Below are 12300 nucleotides of genomic sequence, written 5' to 3'. Positions count from 1 at the left end.
CATTTATTACGTCGTCATTATGCATTTCCTTCCATATAATTTATGCTCGGAACCCATACTGACATGTGCCACCTACGAGCAGGAAGGAGAGAGACACCTGACAAGCGCCATTGCATAGGTGTTCTGAAGTCTGCTTATCAACATCGGTCTTATTTAATTTAGAGCATCTGGCCATCTATAGACTCCTGACTGATTCTGCAACTTCAATTTTACGGACACCACGTTCGGCAGGGAAGAGAAGTATACTTTAATGGTTTTAGAGGCCTTTAAAATTTAATTAGGTTACCTTCCTGTTCGTTACGATGTTTGGCAACACATAATCCTATGTAAGTGAACTGCAGGTCCCCAAATCCATTTAGAATTTAGAATTTAATGAATAATTCTAGGGTTTGAAGTGGAATTTACATAATATTTGTATTGCCGCTGGAGAACCAGCTTATGCGAGACCGCAACGTCTACCACGATCACGTGTTTCCTCCAGTAGCCTGTGCAACAAGTTTACTTCTACGAGTGTACGATTTGCGAGATGCTAGCTGTGATACCAGCTAAGCAGTCTTTCACGTTTCTAGTAGAACGTTACATTTTACTATTATATAATTCATAATCATTATAATCTAAATGTATGAATATTATCATTATACATTATATGCATTATGTAGACTAACATCATAGAAGAACCCACCCCCCCAAAAAAAATGTGCCATGGGAAGAGGTTCTAGAATGTATGGAATTTTACGGTTCATTGCATAATCAAATAATAGAATTTCTTACATTTAATCACAGAGATCCATAAGTCACCGGTTCTCTCATTTAACATTGTATTCTGGTCCTTCGAGCTTTCTTAGAATTAATATTTATTTTGCATTCAAATAATTATACATTTATTAGTATTAAACTAGAACCAGATTTCCCCAAAGTAATTATGCACATAGTTGCATTTCTTCCTACAAGACATCACTTGTTGATAGTACCTCCAATGCAAAAAAGAGAAGCTGCTCCAAATGTGTACGCTATTTTCACCCAAGACACCAACTATAATTAAAATAATAAAATAGTGAAGTTTAAAAGGTACACAATCAATATTGAAGGTTCAGTATTTAACCGATAATTTCTAGCCTATTAATTATAATGAGGTGTTGCATTTTTAGAAGGAAACTGAGATTTTTATATTCAGGTTCTATCTTGCACAAATATGGGAAAAATGGAAGAAAAAAATTAGCATTTGTAATTATTAAACTTTGTCATAAACAGTGTCAATCTGACAGTTTATTCACCATTAACGTAGTGGATTAGGTCCATAAAGGTCTTACAATACTTAAACTTCAACAGGATATATAAACAGCAACACAGAGGAGCTGACAGTGACAAACAACACAGGCAGCACTGCGCATGCACAAGCTCAACTGCTCATACTTTCCCAAGCCTCTTAATATTTTAGCCAATATTTGGTTTTTCCTCAGCAGATCCCTATAATTTGGTATAAGAATATGGAATCAGATATAGAGTAATATTAATTCAGACTGAATAAATGATGAGAATTATTACATCTGTATTATAGTGTGGGTTGGTTGGTGTTGTCGTCGTGTTCCTCCTTTACGGACAACCAAACCCACAACTTGGCAGAGTGCTTTTACTTCACTAGGAGATCACACTAGGCACTTCTGGCTCTTGGAGAGGGGTTCAACATCACATGTTTAGGGGGATGCGGCTCCAACACTCAGCCTCGTTGTCACGTGCACACACCCACACGAGCCGCTGTGACTCCCCACTCTCTCCTTAGGTGATATGATCTCCTCAATCCCCTTTGACTTATTGGTTTTCCGTCCTACCCTGTCCACAGCAGTGGTTCTTGGTTCTTTCTCTCTCTCTCTCTTTCTTTACTATTTCCTGGGAAGCCTCACTAGGACAAGGGCAAACACCAGCAAATTGGAATACATTTACTGGACAAAGCACATACACAATACATACACACATATAATAATAATGAATCCTATACTCTATACTATTACAATCAGGTTGCACTCCAACACCATCAGAACTCTATCATCAGCTTATCAAGTGGTATCCTATCTTCTGATTCACCACCTGATACTATCAACCTCCTCAAGTAGATCAAGTCTACATACACCGTTGCACTATCAACAAGAGAAATTATATATATATATATATATATGTTTCATTGAATATGACCGCATATTCTGTATTTATTATTTTCTGGTTTAGGGCTTCTATCCCTCTAACTATTTTCTTACCATCAGGGCTTAATTGGAATAGGAGTTCTCCAAAACTCATTTTCGTACTTTTAAGGTGAAGAAAAGAAGTGATTTACTATAGAGTGTATTACACTTATTTGTATAATTTGCACGACGTTTCGAACCTCCATGGTTCATTCTCAAGTGAACAGATCTTACAATACTAGTTAATTTTATACCTTAAAAGTACGAAAATGAGTTTTGGAGAACTCCTATTCCAATTAAGCCCTGATGGTAAGAAAATAGTTAGAGGGATAGAAGCCCTAAACCAGAAAATAATAAATACAGAATATGCGGTCATATTCAATGAAACATTATATATATATATATATATATATATATATATATATATATATATATATATATATATATATATATATATATATATATATATATATATATATATATAATTAGAAGCCCTAAACCAGAAAATAATAAATACAGAATATGCGGTCATATTCAATGAAACATTATATATATATATATATATATATATATATATATATATATATATATATATATATATATATATATATATAATGTTTCATTGAATATGACCGCATATTCTGTATTTATTATTTTCTGGTTTAGGGCTTCTATCCCTCTAACTATTTTCTTACCATCAGGGCTTAATTGGAATAGGAGTTCTCCAAAACTCATTTTCGTACTTTTAAGGTGAAGAAAAGAAGTGATTTACTATAGAGTGTATTACACTTATTTGTATAATTTGCACGACGTTTCGAACCACTGGATTAATCTTTGTGTTTGGATAGGAGATGCCTCGAATGGGCCAATACGCCTTCTGCAGCCCCTATGTTTATCCCTTATGTATCCCCCCACGTTTTTCACCTTCATTGTATTATCACCTGACCTAATGCGGGTATAAAATTAACTAGTATTGTAAGATCTGTTCACTTGAGAATGAACCATGGAGGTTCGAAACGTCGTGCAAATTATACAAATAAGTGTAATACACTCTATAGTAAATCACTTCTTTTCTTCACCTTAAAAGTACGAAAATGAGTTTTGGAGAACTCCTATTCCAATTAAGCCCTGATGGTAAGAAAATAGTTAGAGGGATAGAAGCCCTAAACCAGAAAATAATAAATACAGAATATGCGGTCATATTCAATGAAACATATATATATATATATTTACTATACACTCTATAGTAAATCACTTCTTTTCTTCACCTTAAAAGTACGAAAATGAGTTTTGGAGAACTCCTATTCCAATTAAGCCCTGATGCTAAGAAAATAGTTAGAGGGATAGAAGCCCTAAACCAGAAAATAATAAATACAGAATATGCGGTCATATTCAATGAAACATGTTTGAAAGAACACCTGCTGCCAGTATACACCAATATATATATATATATATATATATATATATATATATATATATATATATATATATATATATGTGTACAATGAAAAACAGCATGTGAATGCAATAAAATATATCAGCATAAATGTTCCTTGATACACCGCAATGATCAATCAATCACCCTATCAATCCTAGAACGCATACATCTGTAGGTAATCCAGCCGACGACTGTAACTCTAAACTTCAGTATAAAACACTCCTTGACATAAGAATGCAAACAATCACTCACCTCTCACTGCGTCTTGCACGCTAATGACAACCAAACACTATCAACTCCCTACAAGTAATCCATCAGAACTTCCCTTCCACCTCTGGTAGTTCACTACCCTGATATCTTCAGGTTCTTCCGGGCTTCACTACCAGGATCCTCTGCAGCTCCTCCAGGCTGCTATCATGAAGTTTCCTTGAGCAACTACAGTGCTTCACCCTTCTGCTAGGGTCCTCCACAGCTCTCTTGGCTGCTACACCATGAAGTTTCCTCGAGCAACTATGGTGCTTCACCACCTCTACAGAAGCACGTGACACTCCTCTTCACTGCTCCTCACAGCTCGAGGTCCTCGCCTCCACTACCTTGGAGTCTCATCATTTACTTCATCTGTGCTGGCTTCAAAGTTCTCAGCAACTTCTTCCCCAAAGACAAACCACAGATTGTCTAGTCGAAGGCGCTATCCCTCTGACGGCGTCTGGTCAGGGCGCTCCACACAGCCCACGAAAATGTCTCTGGGCGGTTTAATACTCTCCTCGTCGACCAGGACTTGAGACCACAACGTTCCCAGCTCGATTCTACAGCTGGCACGTCTACAGACTTCTCTTCTCTTGGAGATATATCACTAGGGGTTCCTTTCTGACGAGAGCTCAAACGGAGCTCGGCTTTCCCCCTGCGATGTCTGGCCTCAAGTGAGGTCAAAGCCCTCCAGAAGCGAGCCTCACGCCTCCAGCAAAATGTCCACATCTCCTAGCCAGTCATTTATCTATTTCCTTACTTACTGCCCATAATCTTAAATTGTTATTTGAATCCAACTATTTTACATCTGTGTTATCACCTCTATATTTCTTAGACGTTCTGGTTAGGTCAGGTTTGCTGAATAACTCTCAAGGAGGAGACTCGTTTCTCCTGTAGGCTGAGATCATAACAATCTGGGACAAACCAATCATATGTACCTGCCAGTGAGGCGCTGCACAAAGCTGAATGGAACCTGTGAGTTCACTCCGCCAGCTCCACTCTACCTTCTAATATCATCAACTGTACATTGTCTCAACTTATGGCCCTGGGGTTCAGTTCCTGAGCCGTTACGTACCTCTGTAAACTTTTCAACTACTGCCCACGAAATGGGTATGGGGTTCACTACTGCCTACAGAATGAGTATGGGGTTCACTACCGCCCACAGACTACGTATGGGGGTCCACTGTCGACCATAGGTTGAGTATAGGGTCCACTATCGCCTACAGGATGGTTATGGGGTTCCCACCCGACCACAGAATGAATACAGTATCCACTATCATGGACGGGATAGGGTATGGGGGTTATTGGGCCCACTAACACCCACAGTAGGGATATGGGGTCACAACCATCCACAGGAGGGGTATAGGGTCCACTACCACACACACAGAAAGGGGTATAGAGTTCTCTACCGCACATAGGAGATAAATAGGATTCAATATCACACACAGGCGGGCACAGGCTTCACTACCACACACAAAGACGGTATAGGGTTCATTACCACACACATAAAAGATCTATGGTCATCTACCACACAACGAAGAGGTATAGAGTGCACTACCATACAAAGGAGAGGTACACCGTTCAACACCACACACAAAGGGATAGAGGGTCCACTACCACACACAGGAGGGGGGTATAGCGTCCCCTTCCACACACACGGGGGGGGGGGGGGTGTTAGGGATATCGGATTCACTAAAACACAAAGGAGGGGTACAGGGTACAATATCACACACAGGGGGAGTATAAGGTCCACTGCCATATGTTGGATATTTCCAACACCGAATACAACATTGTTGTATTCTCATTACTTATTACTAACCATACTAATTATTGTAGTAAGTAAAATTAACAACACGTAGAATTCTCATGTACTAATAATTTCATCTGTGCAGTAGGCTAGAATTCTCACATCACCTGACGCCAGTATTGCGTCAGATTTTCTTACAGTAAACACATTATATCCAATTTGTGTGAGAATTAAATTCGATTCTCCATAATTAAAGCATTCTGCATGACAACTAATTGCAGACGAATTGATCTCTAATTAAAAGCCGAATAGAGCGTTAGAATCATAGCGTCTACCTCGCGATAGAGTTAACGTCATCAATGAATGCCATGGGGAGACATTAATTCCTCTCCCTTATATATTTACTATTCTTAAATTGGTAAATAATAATATTTTGTTCCTCTAAATAATAAACCCGTCCAGTCTTTAACGTTTCAAGCGCAAATGCAAGAAATATTAATGTTCGAGACAATAATTTGTTCTATGAACGCGGGCTCGGCGTGGGTAGAGGGACGCCATCCTCGGTACACGTGGGGAGCTGATCAAGAGCAGACCTGCGCTTACCGTACTCATAAAAAGAAGCCATTGCCCAGCAAATAGGGCAGGTGTTATCCATCCTCAGATGAAAGCCGCCACTGTGAGGCGTGAATGACCTTGCAGATAATATCTTCAGCTAGTGCTGGTGTCAAATAAGGAGCCCTTTGACTTGGTTCCTGCCGACACGTGACCAGCCAGCAGAACGCATCATTATTCAGGATAGGCCTAGCCGGAGCCTGAGATGCGAAACACGGCAATCTTAATACTTATACAGTGCCCACAGCTAAGTATTCTTTTATGTGATGCATCAGGTAGAAGTTTGATAGTAGCAGGGTGATTGTCCGTTAAGACGCGCGATAACACCTAATAACAGGTGATTAAAATTTGTCACCTGTAAATCTTAATATTCTTGAATATAAATTGAGTAGTTAAATCAGTTGCTACTGAAAATTATTTATCTTGCAGCACGAGAGAAGAATTCCTCATGCTGCCTTCTCCCATGTTAACCCGTTCCACTCGTCAGTGTACCGAGTCTGGAGAATAAGAGGACTTCTATGGTTTTCTAAAGGAATCTTCACTAAGCTAAGATTTATTTCCTTTTACCATTCTATTGCAATTTATTTTGTGCAGAATACTTTGAGATTGATGTGTGATTTACTGTATCTCATTATTATGCTCATATTTTATATTCCTCTTTATATTGATGATATCAGTTTCAATATTATCTTATAGGATTAGATTATTATTAATTGAATTAGTGAACGAACCACACTAATTCCTGGACGTACTTACCTCCAGTAATAACCCCCCAATGTAGGTGTCTGAGGTTTGTTTTCATTTAATAATACAGCCCATTAATTATTATTATGGTCATACTTTCTAGTTTTATCCATAGTCACTGGTTTCATCTAGGAATTATCTAATGATCAGAAATTCTCAGTTTCCCTCTTTACTTTAAAAGCGGGTGGTCCTTCGTAATTTAATTTACTACATTAATATTTAAATAATCAGAATCAAGCCCCAGATATCCCACATTATGGTCCTTATCGAACCGGATAGGCATTAAATTTATAATTAAATTATTAACCAGTAATAACTAATCCTTGTGTGATAGAAGCTAGACTAACTATTTAATTAATTGTGTCAACTAACAGTATAACACATCAGTTAGCCTAGATCACACTTATATATTGCTACTTTCACCTCATGTACAAGGTAGCTTTAGTGGGTCATAGCCAATTACCCACAACACTTAGACCTATACCTCACACCGAGGCGAGAATCTTTAGGTCACCAGGAGCAACAGCTCATAACTTTTACAATAACACCACCCTAACACCTGCGTTAGAGTGGCTTCACCATCTAACCATTATATACTTAGGTGGTAATGACATCCACCCCACTCGTCATCCAGCCGAGGTGATCAAACACCTCAAAAACATAATTTCTTCTTTCAAGCTCATCAGTGAATCAGTAGTATTCACATTAGTGGAACCTCGCCAATCAAGTCAAGATAATCGTTGGGGAGTAACTCCGGAATACTACCTGAGAGCTGCTAAGTACATAAATTTCAGGCTGAAAAAACGAGTGAGATTGGATGCCACATATATCCAATTTACAGCCAGACCTTACAGACAGAACCTGACCAGAGATGGTGTACATTTGTCAGGGGAATCTAGGTTGCATGTGGTTGACAAGTTAATTAACACCATCAACCATTACAAAAGGCTGTGGCTAGCAAGCCAAACTTAACTGTACATAATTGTTCACCTGTGCAAGAGCACTCTTATAAAACAAAAAACCCAAAAATACAGCACAACTATATTTACCTTATTGCACCACAATAATCTTTACCCATGTTAGTAGGTAGAATTTAGGCTGAGATTGTGCTGAATTTGGTACAAGCCCAGACTAAATAATTTTATAGTTCTTAGTTAGGAATTATTACGACTAGATCTAAACTAGTCAGTGTTGTATATATTATATTATTTGTGCTGACCCTATACAGGGTGGGATTAATTTTGAGAACTCTGATTGGAGTGTCTCCATAATATTTCTCTTGTATGCATTATATTGTGTATTGCTGGATTCTCTCCATTAACTCTGATGGTGATATGGATGAGCTAACCGGACGAGAACTAATGGTGAAGTTCAGACAGTACACAAAATATCTAGCTATTTGTTGTTAGGTAGGTAGGTACATTCAACCTCAAACGAGGTAAAATATAAAGTAGTCACTTTAAATTAGGCTACAATTAATGTTCCCTGTTCACTAATGAACAAGTACCCAAGCTTCATTAGTAATACATATAATAACACTGTGAAGTTTGAACCTAAGCTCAACATGGCTATTCCTGAACAATTGAGGAGAACCTACATTGGCCTTAAAGGTCACTTGACCAGATTAATTAATAAGGCTGAGAGCTTAACTAAAGATAATCCCATTGACTCTTATCACTTAAGAGTCATCAGTTAGATTGGCTGATCTGAAATTTGATCAAGTCAGATCTGCAGGTCAATCTTACCTTGATCTGCTAAATACTGTAGAAACTGATCCTGAAGAAGCAAGTCAAACTGTAGACGACATCTCCCAATATGAAGAGGAGACTCATGATAAAATTATCAGGCTATTTAAATTAGCCAAACAGTCTGGAACCAAGACCAGCAACACTGGGTCTCCCTTCAATAATCACTTACCCGAGGTTCGTTTACCAACTCTAGACTTGCCCACCTTTTCAGGATTAGATACAGAAAATTGGGACAATTTTTGAACTTCCTTTGAAGTTCACATCCATAAGAAACAGTCTCTAGACAAAGTTTCTAAATTTTCATACCTACTCAGTCTTCTCACAGGAGAGGCTAAAAAGATCATACATAACCTTACTCTTAATGAGAGTAATTATGATGAAGCTATAAAACTCCTGAAGTTGAACTATTGCAACAAAGAGTTAAGTATAGCTACCCTTTATTATCAATTGCTAGATCTGAATGCACCAAACAGTAGACCAGAGTCACTTCAAAGCTTCAGACTAGAAGTAGAGTCTCTAGTAAAGGACTTAGGTACCAAGGTTGATATACCTAGTTCTGAATGGTCTATCAAGCTATTGTTACAGAGGAAATTACCTCGAAATGTCTTGACAGAGCTCTGCTCACATTATAATACTGAGTTTCTTACTCTCGATCAGATTTTCGAGGGGTTGAGGATCACAGTTAATAGGTTAAAGACTCGTGACAAAATTAAGCCCGAGTCTAAACCAATTAATACGGATATTTCAGTCAAACCTAAACAGACTCCAAGTAAGTCTAATAAATATAAACCCAAACCTACTCCATCCACCAGGAAAAGAAGTGGAAATGTAGGTACATATGCAGTATCTCCTTCAGAGATAACCAATGACTTGTCTACTAAAGAGACTAAGTCTATTAATCAAAGAAAGTGTCTGTTCTGCAATCAGGAACACACCACTTACCAATGCTCCGCTTATCCTACGTATAATGCTAGAGTTAAAAGGTTACAGGAATTGCACAAATGCACCAAATGTATGGGTTCTCATGATCCCAAGAAATGTGCAGTACCACTACGTACCTGCAACCGTTGTAACCAAGGTGTACACCACTACGCCTTATGTAGGAAATCTACACCAACCATGACCACTGGAGAGAATTTTACTAATTCTACTACAGTGCAATATTGTAAAGTACACCACGAAGTGAATGTACTTGCTACTGAGTCAGGCAATAATACTACCTTGCCTACCGCTCAACTTAAATTAATAAACCGAAGATCTAGAATTAACACTCGAGGTCTTTTTGACCAAGGTTCACAAAAAACCTTCATTACACAACAGTTGGTAGATGAGTTAAATTTAAACCCTACCAAAAGTGTGAAGTTAAACATTTCTAATTTCCTGTCAAATAGTGGACTGCGTGACTACAAGGTAGTCAAATTACTAGTTAGATTAGGATCCTCTACTAGCCCAATCCATGCGGTGGTAGTGGACAAGATTCCTACGGACCTGCAGGTCACAGGATTAGCTCGCACTGCGAGACACCTTAAGCGAAACCGCATGAGGCTAGCGGATCATAAAATAAATTCCGATTGCCTCACAGATATTGGAATATTAATAGGCGCGGATCATTATTACAAGTTTATCACTGGATGCACTAGGCAACATGGTATGAATTTGTTGTCGTCCGCAGGGGGCAAATTGCTCACAGGACCCGTGCTTTTCAGACAAGGTCCAGCGTCCACAAACCAATAATGTAATTGTGGCGTGACTAGGCTTAGAGCAGTCACCCCTACGCTTCAGGGAAATAGCCGAGGACATTGAGTCTGACCCACCAATACATCGTTTGTGGGATTTAGATACGTTAGGCATCATCCCTGAGCAACCAAGTCCTGATGATACGTGGACTTACCAGCAATATCTGGATACAGTTGTCTACTCAAATAAACAATACTGGGTAAGACTCCCATGGAAGTTAGATCATCCACAACTTCCAGTAAATTATTTTATGGCAGCCTCACAATTGCAGTCTCAATTAACACGACTGCAGAAGCAGCCAGACAAATTAACCATGTATCACCAACTTATCCAACAACAACTTAACAATAAGTTCATTGAAGTTGTTGAACACGATGACCGAAAAACAGGTCATTATTTACCTCACCATGCTGTGGTGAAAGACTCATTGACAACACCTATTCGTATTGTCTTTAACTGCAGTGCTAAAGTAAAGCCTAGCAGTGTGTCTTTAAATGAATGTCTCCAAACGGGACCTAGCCTAACACAAAGGCTACATGATGTGTTGTTACGATTTCGCACAGGCATTTTTGCCTATACAGCTGACATCAGCAAAGCCTTTCTCCGAGTAGGATTGCAGGAGGAAGATCGTGACTACACAAAATTCCTCTGGTACAAGGATCCACTGGATCCCAACAGTGAAGTAATCACCTATCGGTTTGCCTCCGTATTATTTGGTGCTACGTCCTCACCGTTTCTTTTGCAAGCAACGTTAGACACGCATTTGAGGAAATCAGACAGCCCTTATAAGGCAACCATTAGCGACAACTTGTATGTCGACAATTTCCAGGGGACAACTAATGATCAAGCTGATCTGGTAGAAATCTACCATGAGGCTAACCGTGAACTGTTAGGAGCCAATATACCTCTACAGTCATGGGCCTCAAATAATAAACTGCTTAACCAGTTAATCGAGAAAGAATTTCCCGATTATCAGGTACCCAGTAAATTAAAGGTTCTAGGCGTGGAATGGAACACCAACACTGACGAGATGAATGTCAAGTCAGTGCAAACTGATAATTCAACCCTTACCATGAGAATACTGCTCTCATTTGTCAGCCAACCATTTGACCCTTTAGGCCTACTTAGTCCTATATTAATAAGGGGCAAACTCCTAATGCAGGAGTGCTGGCAACAACATATGGGATGGGATGATCCGTTGTCAAGTGAGTTACAAGCCAAATGGCAAATACTCTCAACGGATTTTAATCAGTTAGGCGTTTTGAAATTTCCTCGTAATGCTTCGGGACCAAACTTACCCAACGATTTGCACGTTTTTTGCGATGCCTCTGGCAAAGCATATGGCGCAGCAGCCTATTTAGTTAACAGTGCTCAATCAATTTTACTCACATCAAAAGCAAGAGTTGCTCCCATCAAGAAGAGATCCTTACCTCAGATGGAGTTGACTGCATTGCTAGTGGGAGTAAGATTGGCCCATTGCCTGGCAAAGACCCTCAGTAATATCCACTTTGGTGAGATTGTAGTGTGGTCAGACAACGAGGCAGTCTTACAATGGGTAAGAAACAATAACAACAAAACTCCTTACGTCAGTAATCGCGTCAGGGAGATTCATGATTTATCCGCAGGATATAAGTTTAGACATGTCCCTACTAAGGACAATCCTGCAGATTATTTATCAAGAGGACTGACATTAAAACAACTTGTCAAGTCTTCGCTGTGGTTCAATGGACCTTCATGGCTTGTTGGTGGTCAGTGGCCCAAACAAAAGTCACAAGTCATAGTGACCAATATCACCACTCCCATGACGGAACCAGAGCCTCAGCGAACATTAGCCATTGATCCTCATCATTA

This window comes from Procambarus clarkii, chromosome 30, assembly GCF_040958095.1.
Source record: "Procambarus clarkii isolate CNS0578487 chromosome 30, FALCON_Pclarkii_2.0, whole genome shotgun sequence".
NCBI classification, from domain to species: Eukaryota; Metazoa; Arthropoda; class Malacostraca; order Decapoda; family Cambaridae; genus Procambarus; species Procambarus clarkii.
This window is presented reverse-complemented; position numbering follows the sequence as displayed.